Raw genomic sequence first — 10,555 nt, forward strand, 5'->3', positions numbered from 1 at the left:
GTGTGGATGCAGGTAACCCCGTGTTTACCTGCAGACCGTCTTCCACGCGGCCAGCCCTCTCCTGCGGCCCATGGGCCGAGGCGCACCACCTTGCCTCACAGCGGCACGGGCCTGGCCGCATGGAGACCCTTGAGAAATGGGGGGCTCCTGCCCCCCACCCTTAGAGGGCACCCCGGAATGTGGTTACGCCAGGCAGGCAGGGCCCTGCCGAGGTCTTCGTGGCGGGGTCACCGGCGCCAGCTCAGGAGCTGCCCCGAGCGGACACAACGTGACCGGAGCGTTCTGAAGACCCGTGAGCAGAGCCCGCGCTGAGAAAAAGGAGCCAGAGAGAGCACGGGGCTGCGGGCCTGGCTCTGAGCCTCAGTTTCCCCCGCTGTTGTCACGGCATCGGCCACAGTCTGGTGGCTGTGATGGGGCGGGGGGTCATCGTAAGAGAACACTGGAGGGTGCTGGCAGGCGAGACCCTGCCACAGGTGGGCCGCCCAACACGTGAGCACGTGGGAGCCGCCGCGCTTCAGCCCAGGGTGCGTGAACGCAGGGCCCCCCCCCCCGCACCGGCTCCGCGGACGTGGGGGCAGCTGTTCCCTGCGGGGCGTCCCGGGCACTGGGGGTGCTGCGCAGCAGCCCTGGCCCCCCCTCCTTCAGTGTCCCCCGTTGTGACAGCCACACACATCATCAAACATGAGCCCCCTGCGTGAAGGGATCCCATCGACCCCGAGGACTTCGGGGGTTCCATAATCACCCGACAGAAAGCCTCAGTTTGGAAGTTTGCCTCGAAGACAACTCAGCGTCGCATGGGGTGGGACCACGACGGGTCCCTGTGGGAAACCCTCTGACTCAGAGGGAGGCAAACCACGGCTGGGGGGGGTACGTGTCTTTATAAATAAAGTTTTATTTGGCACACGGCCCATTCCTTTCCTAGGGCACAACTGAGTCGTCTCGACAGAGAGTCTGGCCCACAGAGCCGAAAATACTCACAAGCGGGCCCTTTACGGAGAAGGTTCGCCACCCCGATCTCGGCAAAGCTGAACGGACCCCACGTCCTAGCAGGGCGGACACACGCGCACACGTCATCCCGTCATCCCGGCCAACAGACGGCTTCACCTGGAGGCACCGGGGGGCCAGGAGGGCAGCTCAGGAGGACCAGGCGCAGTGGGGAGGGGAGGGGGCTTCCGAGATGAGCCGAAGAAAAGAGGACTGGCGGGAAAGGGACTTGCCCCAGAGCACAGATCCTGAAGACAGGGCGGGGGGTGGGGGGATCTGGAGGGAGGGTGGCCCCCGGGGCTGCTCTTGCAAGTGTCTGGGAAGGGGGCGGGTGAGTGGACACTGTGAGGCTTCTGGCTCTAGTCCTCAGGACATGGGGGGGGGCATGCTGCCCGGGGGGGGGGGGGGGGCACGTGACCCGACGAGCTTCTGGGGCTGCCTCTGCCTGCCGCGAGCCGGCCTTTCTTTCCTCCATGTGACACAGCCCTGACTCAGCCGGCCTAGATGGTGGCCGGGAAGTGGGACCTACAACTGCTTCTGGGTACTGGGACAGATTCGCAGGAGCTGACCTCTGGCCTGTCCCCAGCCCGGCCCGGCGCTTGCTGGAAAGGGCACCCTCCCCCACCCCAATCCCCCGGCTCCCTCCCGGGTGTAGGCGAGCTTCCTGGAAGCCCCAGGCACACAGCCAGGGAGGCCGCGCCACCACGGGGCAGCCTGCTGACATGCAGGAGGTTCCTCGGCTGCCATGGAAGCGCCCCGAGAAAATGCCACAGGTCTCAGCACCACGCCCCCCACCCGGCTCCTGCCGAGGACAGCTCACCGGGGCTCCCGCTCACCGGGGCTCCCCATTCAGCCGGGCCCCTGCTCACACAGCCTACCCCACTCCCCCGGGGCCCTGCTCACATGCCCCCACGCCTTCCCCCGCTCACACAGGCTCCCAGCTCACACCGGCCTGCCCCCCCACGGCTCACCGGGTGCAGGAGCTCCGGCCCCGCACCAGACCAGAAGGCATTCCCGCAGACAGCAAGTGACCCCGTGACTCCCCACCCACCACAGAGCGCAGGGGCCTCACCCTCATCTCGGGGCTGGCGGGAGGCCCCTGCGCTGCGGCATTCTCCGGGGGCATCTGGGCACTGCGGGGGCTGAGCAGCTGCCGGGGCCCCATCCCTCAATGCCAGGACCACCCCCTGTTCCCAGATGTCCCTCCATCACTGGTTGTCCCGGAGGCAGAACCACCCCCACGAGACCCCCTGGCTCCGTCTGGTGCCGGACCCGACTTTGGGAGTGGCCGGTCAGACCCGCCTTCAGGGGCCCGTGACAGAAGGGGACGTGGTTGAGGAGCTCAGGGAGGAGCCAGGGGCCGTCCCGGGCCTGGGCTGGCGTGCGCGGAGCTCTCAACACAGACACATCTCTGGCTGTCCGGTCCTTGGAAAGCAGAGCTCCCAGCCCCCCGGCACCCTGGCCCAGAGCCCGCAGAGGCTCCTGGGTCCAGCAGCCTTCCTGGCATTGCTGCGGTGCTGGGAAAGCGACCCAGCCCGGCCCCAGGGGCGGGGCTCCCTACCTCCCTTGTCAAAGGGCCGGGACCAGGGGCGGCTCTCACCTGGGCTGACTATCCTCAGAGGACATCTGTGGTGGTCACACTGCGGGTGCTCCTGGGACTGAGTGGGTGCGGTTGGGGACAGTGTCCAGGACAGCCCTGGACGTCCACGGTGCTGAGAGGCAGCCTCCCTGAGTTCAGTGTGTGGGAAGAATTGAGTCTGATGCCTGCTCACACTAGACACCAGTGCAAAGGCCCAGAGGTCAGAGGGTACAAACCAGGGTGAGCCCAGGGTCCCTCCCCTAAACTAGGGTCATATATGCCGTCTGCACATCAGGAGCATTCTGGCTGGGAAGGGGAGAGAAGGGGCAAGCCTACAGCGGCCAGGCAGGGCAGGGCCTGTCTGGGGGGACGGGGCTTTGCTGACATTGACCCCAGGGTTCTCTTACAGCCAGTGGCATGAAGCCGAGGTCCAGAGCCGTGACCTGGGACAAGACAGTGTTCCCAACCTCCTGCTGGTCAGCCCAGGGCAGCACACGCACACACAGAAGCCTGGGAAGTAGAGTGGACAGTGGCCAAGGCCGGCAGCGGGGCCTCGCCCCAGGGGGAGGACCGGAGGCGGGTGCTCACAGACGGCCAGAGGGCCCTGCAGGGGGAGCCCAGCCCTCTCCTGACGGCCACCACGTGGCTGACCCGGCAGGCCAGGCCCCTGGGCCCGGAGGGCCACCCCGTTTAACAGTCTGCATTCCCCGTGATTTGGGCACGACGGGCCTGCAGGGTCTGTATCCTGTAGCATGGCTGGTAGGTGAGGGAGTTTCTGGGGTGCTCCTGAGACACTCCAGATGCCGGTTTGGGCAGATGGCACCTGTGAGGGGGACACCCGAACTTCCCCGCAAAGAGCGACTTGGAGTCCCACCGGAGCACAAGCCCAGCTCTACACCTGTGTCCAGAGTGCGCAGGGACTGGACCCAAGTTTCTTCTAGAGGATTAACGCAGGGTCTCCCCCAGCACTGCTGACACGGAGCGGGCTGCTCCCGTGGGGACATGCTGGGCACTGTGGGAGCAGAGCACGTGCCCGGCCCCACCCCCTTGACGCCAGGAGCCCCTCAGTTGTGACAACCACAGATGTCCCCAGACCCTATCCGCTGTCCCCCGGGCAGAAATGACTTTTGCTGAGAACCGCTGGCCTGGACCAGGAATTGGGCTCCTCCAGGGAGGCAGAGCTGACCCCCCACGCGGCGGCCCTGACCCTGTCTCGGGGGCCGGGAGCCTCGGGCCCCCGTCAGCCTGTCAAAAGCAGAAACCAGCCCCAGCGGAGGGCCATCCCCAGGGCACCTGGCCGAGTCTCACGACCGTTCCTGCCCAGCCAGACCCGGCTCAGTCCCCTTCTGCCTCCAGTGCTCCTCCCTGTCCCTTGGGGTCTGCATGGACGTCCCCTCCTTAGAGACCTCCCTGGATCCCCGCCCCCCCCCGCGCCCCCCCCCAGGTCCGGCAACCACGACTGTCTCTGGTGCGTGACTGGCATTGGGTCAGGACTCGCCGACTTGCGTGGCCTCTGGTTCCCTCGTCTGTCCCCTCGGCTCCTCCTGTGGGGACGCCCAGTCCCAGGACCGACGTCCCCCACCCTCCCCTCACTGAGGCCACGGCACTTCCCCTCGTGCTGTCCCGTGTTTGTTTGTGTTCGCCCCATGTTTGCAAACAAAATCTGGAATAATCTGAGATTTGCAGAGAAGTCGCAGAGACAGCAGCCAGAGTCCCGGCCGCCTCCCCGGGCGCCGCCCCCGGGAGCATCTTCTCTCCCAGGGCGTGGCTGTCCGCAGCTGGAAGGCAACACGGCCACGCCGGACGCAGAAGCCACTGGGTCCCTCGCGCCGCCCCCGCTTTGCCGCGGGGACCCGCACTGGGCATGGCCGTCCCGCTCTGTGGTCTCCTCCTAGGTCAGGCCCCACTCTGGGGTTCCCCCTGCCACGTTCACACCAAATCTGCTTGTTTTTCAAACCGTGGTTACTTTTTGTTTAAAAAAAAAAAAAGTCACTTAGCACGTTCTTATTTCTAAGTGAATTAATAAATACTTAAATCACTTCTCAGCTTTGATTCCTCGTCTAGTGACTTCCGGTGGATAAAACCTGCATAAAACTGGGACGCCTGGGTGGCTCAGTGGGTTGGGCCTCTGCCTTCAGCTCGGGTCATGATCTCAGGGTCCTGGGATCAAGCCCTGCATCGGGCTCTCTGCTCAGCAGGGAGCCTGCTTCCCCCTCTCTCTCTGCCTGCCTCTCTGCCTACTTGTGATCTCTCTCTGTCAAATAAATAAATAAAATCTTAAAAAAAAAAAACCTGCATAAAACAAATGTCCTTGGAGCCCTCAGGACCTGAGACTTTGAGACTCTCCGTCCTGAAGCCGGGGCAGAGAACCACGGGTCGCCCCGGGACGGCCCCGAGCCCACGGGGCGCAGGGAAGGGACCAGACACAGGAGGCCGCGTGGGGTGTGAGTCCACGCGTGCGACACGTCCGCGCCAGGCCCCTCCACGGACGGGAAGGGCTCCTGGGGGCCGGGGGCCGGGGACAGAGGGGGAAGGATCGCTGAGGGGGCAGGGTTTCCCTCTGCCGTGATGGAATGTTCTGGAATGAGATAATGAAATGGTTGCACAACATGTAAAGGTACTAAAACCCACCCAATCATACACCCGAAGAGGGTGACCCGTACAGCGAGGGGATTATGTCTCAACAAAGCTGTTCTAAAAACATTCTTTTTACGCCGGTCGAGTAAAGAACACAGAGCTCACAGGCCTGTACTTTGGCTCCTGGGCCCCCCCGTTTCATCCTCACCCGCCGGGGCTCGCTCGCTCTCGCTGCTCCCGCCCTGGGATCCGGCCACAGACAGGGACGGGGCTCCCCCACCCCCCGGCCCCCCAGAACCGGGGGCACCCCCAGGGGCCGCTGAGTCGCCGGATCCCCATGACCGGCAGAAGGGAAAAGTCCAAATCGTTTTCCATCCAAGCCAACGAGAGAGCTCGCCAGTGAGAACGCGACACTTTCGGGCCGTTAAAAGCCAACAAAAAGCGGCACGTGGCCAGCTGGGGCGGGAGAGCGCGGTCTGGGGCGGGGGCTGCGGTCTAGCCCGTGCTGTGTGCAGGAGCTGCTTAAGAAAAACCTTTTAACAACAAATAAATGAAAGCAAAAGCAGAGATTTCGAGGGGACGTGCCAGGGGTCCGAGGGCTCCCAGGCCCTTGGTGCCTGCCACCTCGGGGGCCCTGGGGGCTTCCTCGGGCAGTCGGCAACCCCAACCGGGAAGCCGGTGCTGGGCACGGAACCCACCTGCAGGGTGGAGGTGGTGGGCCACGCTCGGGGTGCTCTGCGCGCCCGGGCCATCTCTCCCTGCTGGGCCCACCTTCATTTATAAAAGGGATCGTGGTAGAGGGGCGCCTGGGTGACTCAGTGGGTTAAGCCTCTGCCTTCGGCTCAGGTCATGATCTCAGGGTCCTGGGATCGGGCCCCGCATCGGGCTCTCTGCTCGGCAGGGAGCCTGCTTCCTCCTCTCTCTCTGCCTGCCTCTCTGCCTACTTGTGATCTCTGTCTGTCAAATAAACAAAATCTTAAAAAAAAAAGCGGGGAGGGTGAAGGATGGGGGTGAAGCCTCTATTTCCTGGCAGGGTTCCCCGAAGGTCAGACCACAGCTCAGCTAAGTGACTCACACGCAGAGACAACTCTGTGCCACTCTGCAGAGCGATGGGGCCTCCTCCTGGGGAGACCCAACCCCCCCTTACCTCCCGCACAGCCTCCCTGACGGAGGCCTGAGCTCAGCCCCCACCTCCCCGGGTGGATTGAATAGCGTGTCCCCGGGGAACCTTAGAAGGTGACTGATAAGCTAAGCGGTGTCCCCAGATTCCCGTGTTGAAGCCCGAATGCCCACTGGGACTGTACTTGGAGACGCGGCCTTTAAAGATGTGATTAATTTAAATGAGGTCGCAAGGGTGGCCTGAGGCCGACTGCGCCCCTGCAGAAGGGCAGGGTGAGACACAGACGCGCACAGAGGGACAGCCCGGTGACGACACGGGGAAGGGAGGCCAGGAGAGCGGCCTCAGGAGACACCCTGCTCTCGGACCTCCCGGCTCCAGGACCCTGAGGTCTCACAGTCGTGGTTTAGGCGGCCCCGTCGGTGGGAACAGGCTCTGTAGTGACCTTATTGGAAGAGACAGACGGTCTCTGTGAGTCTGACTGGTTACGTTAAAATGAGACCCTGCAGGACTGGGGGGGCCTGACCCGAGCCCTGGCGTCCTTATCAAAAGAGATAAGGATAGAGATAAGATAGAGATTAGAGATACGATAGAGATACGATAAAAGGGGAGAGGCTGAGCCTGCAGGGACAGAGCCACAGCCCTGCGGTGGTGCTGCCCCCACCCCCACCCGGGAGCTGGGAGCCGCAGAAGGACCCTCCCCTGGAGACTGCGGCGGGAGCAGGGCCCCCCCACACCTCGACCCCGGACTTCTGACCCCAGAATGTGTGAGAAAGAGGTCCCGTGGTTCTCAGGCCCCTGGTCTTTAGTCTTGTTACAGTGACCCCAGGACACGGGCACATGCCTCTCTGATCTCCCCTTTTGCCCACAGGAGGCAGCTCCACGGGCCCCGCGTGCCAGAAACCGCTGTGAGGATCCGAAGGGGACCCCGCCTCAGGTGACTGCCGGGGGTGCCTTTTGCAGACTGCCTTTCTCTTTCTTTTTTTCTTTTTCTTTTTTTTTTTTTTTCAGATTTTATTTATTTATTTGACAGACAGAGATCACAAGCAGGCAGAGAGGCAGGCAGAGAGAGAGGAGGAAGCAGGTTCTCTGCTGAGCAGAGAGCCTGATGCGGGGCTCGATCCCAGGACTCTGGGATCATGACCTGAGCCGAAGGCAGAGGCTTAACCCGCTGAGCCATCTAGGCGTCCCTCTCTTTCTTTTTTTTTAGAAAGATATTCCGACGGGCTGTATTCGTGCACTCTGGCCGCTCTCACAGAACAGCCCAGACAGGGCGCCCTAGCGCCCAGCCATCACTTCTCATGGTTCGGGAGGCAGGAAGTCTGAGATCATGGGGCCACAGGTCGGTCCCTGGTGCGGATGCGCCCCCCGCCCGGTGTGTCTGGGACAGAGCTCCCTGATCGCTCCTCTTCACCTTACCAGGACGCCGAGCCCACCGCAGGGCCCCACCCTCGTGAGCTCGCCTGACACCCATCACCTCCCAGACCAGCCCGCTGGTATGGCAGGAATCTGGGGGACACAAGCATCCCGCCCCTAGCACGGGGGCAGGTTACCGTCATCAAACACCCACTGCGCAGGGGCCCGGGCCTGGGCGCCGATGGGCGGGCCCGCCGCGGCTGCGGCACCCGGCAGGTGAGGCCCCTGGAGCCTGGCCGGGCCCCCGGACTGCCCCCCGAGCCTTTTCGTGGTTTCACGTTAGTGCTCCCGAGGGGTGCGCGACTTCACCCTGCAAAATCCAGGGTCAGAAAAGGTGCCTGGGAGCGGAGCACAGCCAGAGAAGACCCGAACCCGGCGATGGTTGCTTCCAGGAGGAGGCCGAGAGCACAGGGGGAGGGAGACGTCCTTCTCGTCCCACGCCACGCGCACCTTGGGAACCTGCAGCCCACGGCATCTTTATTTGGGCAAAATGTCTATTTTCCTTTCTAGGGGTGTGGGAGTGCAAACCAGGGTCGGGGAAGGAGAAGCCACATCTTGGATCCTGCAGCTCCAACTGGGCTCCCCTGTGTCTCGAGGGGCGGGCAGGGGAGCTGCAGGCTGGGGTGGGCTGTCAAACCAGGACAAACAGGATTATTTTTCCCCCAAAGAAGTGAAAGCAGCGACTCAAACAGGCATCCGCACCCCCGTGTCCCCAGCAGCACATTCACAACAGCCAATAAAAACGTGGAAACGACTCACACGTCCACGGACGGGTTAGTGTGGTTGGTCCATGTGCGGGAACACGGTGCAGCCTCAGGAAGCGGGGGGGAGACCCTGACCCTGCCACACGCGCAGGGACCCCGAGGACACCAGGCTCACAGACAGGAGCCAGACCCAGAAGGACCCGTGCCGCAGGACCCCACTCCCAGGAGGGCCCCAGAGGAGTCGCGTCCCACAGACAGAGAGGAGGGGGTGGGAGTGGGGGCTGGAGCGGGGGTGGGGCGTCCGTGCTTCGTGGGGACAGAGTCTCCGTGGGGGGGGTGGAAAGTTCTGGAGACGGAGGGTGGGGGTGTGTGCTTCCCGCCGCGGAGCTGCACGCTTAGAAATGGTTCAAGTCATGAATTTTATGTGCATTTTACTACCAAAGAGAGAATGAAAGAAGGTGCTCCAAACGCTCAGGAGGCCGTCTCTGTCCTGGCTTTGGCGCGCGGTGCCACACGGCCGGTACACAGAGTGGCCCTGGCGGCCTCGTGGTGCAGGTGGCTGTCCCAGCGCGGTCTCCGCGGGGCTCCCTCCCGGAGGCGGCAGAGCAGCTGGATTCCTGAAGGGTGCAGGGACCAGCTCTGCCGACCTTCCCGGGAGGAGCCGGGAAGGGGAGCGCGGGCGGCGGGCTGGGAAACCCAGACCCCCCCCCCACCGGCCCGGCCCGGCCCGCCCGTGTCCCAGGTGTCCCAGGCCTGGAGAGGTCCATTCCGTGGGCCGGGCCGCTCCTGCCGAGCACGGGAAAACAAGGTCAGCTCGGGACACGGACGACCGCCCGGCTGCCGTCCGCCCTCATGGACGCAGGCCAGGCCGCTGGGGGTGGACCCCGTTCGTTCCTCTCGGGGGGCGCAGCTCTCGGGCAGGGGCGCGCTCTGTCCACGTGGTGCTTTCTTTCTCGTCCTCCATTAGAGGGAAGGATACCCGGACGGGAGCCGGGGTTCAGGGCTCGCCGCCCACCTGCCGGAGGGCCTGGGGCCTCGCCCTCAGTGCCCACGGCTCCTCAGATCCAGAGGAGCTGGACGAACTCAAGAGGCAGAGTCCAAAGAGGAAGGGCCTGGGGAGGTGACGTCTAGTGACCACAGGCTAAGGGACGTGCTGCTGCCAGTTCACCCAGAGCCCCGGCCTGGGGAGCGGGTTCCCTCGACTCCTAGCAACGACCCTGGGTGTCAGGGCGGTTGTCACCCAGCTGCACCAAAGGGAAACTGAGGGTGGGGGCAGGTGCCTGCCTGACCGAGGGTCCCGGAGCTGGGAGGGGCTGAGCTTCCTGGGCCCGGCTCCAGCACCCACCCCACCCCCAGCCCCCCGGGGCTGGCCTGAAGCCCACAGGACTCTACCCACCACCGCGGGGTGGGGGGGACCGGGCACCGTCGCCTTCTCTGGTTTCCTGATCTGGAAAACAAGGGCAGCTCGTCGTTGCCACGGTGGGCCTGGAACCCTCGGGGTAATGCCCGAACTCTGCTCCGGGCCTCGGGGCCTCCGGGCCTCCCCTCCCTCAGCTTGTGCCCCCAGGTCTGGCACCAGCATCCACTGCTGTGCACCTGGAAGGTCCTTTGGCCCCAGTCAGCTCCAGGGCATCGCCTACCTCAACTCAGACATCACCTCCTCCAGGAAGGCCTCCCTGAGCACCTGCTCTCACTCTCTAGCAGGACTGTCACCATCAGTTTGCTCAATTAGGGTCTCGCCCAGGGCAGTCCTGCCCCAGGGGACACTGGTGATGTAGGGACATCTGTGGCTGTCATAACTGGGGAGGGGCAGCAAGTGGGTGGGGCCAGGATCCTGCCTGACCCCCACCCGCAGTGCCCAAGGCACAGGCCGGTGTCCACGGTGCCCAGGGAGCCAGCTGGCCTGGCTAATGGTTTGCCAGGGGGACGAGCCGGTGTGACCGCAGCCGGCACCCCAGGTGCTGCCCGCGAACTCCGTGTGCCTGTCCTCGTGCCCAGAGCGGGCTGCCCAGTGCCAGAAACACCCGCCGGGAGTGCTGCCAGGCCTCGCTCTCTGTTCCTCGGCTGCTCCTGGCTCCGCGAGCCCCACGTGGGCTAGAGGGCGCCCGGCTCCGAGAGCCCGCCTTGGCAGGGAGCAGAGGTCTGGATGAGCAGGAACATGAGTCAGGAGCCAGGGAC

This window comes from Mustela nivalis, assembly GCF_964662115.1.
Source record: "Mustela nivalis genome assembly, contig: HAP1_SCAFFOLD_1774, whole genome shotgun sequence".
Taxonomy (NCBI): Eukaryota; Metazoa; Chordata; class Mammalia; order Carnivora; family Mustelidae; genus Mustela; species Mustela nivalis.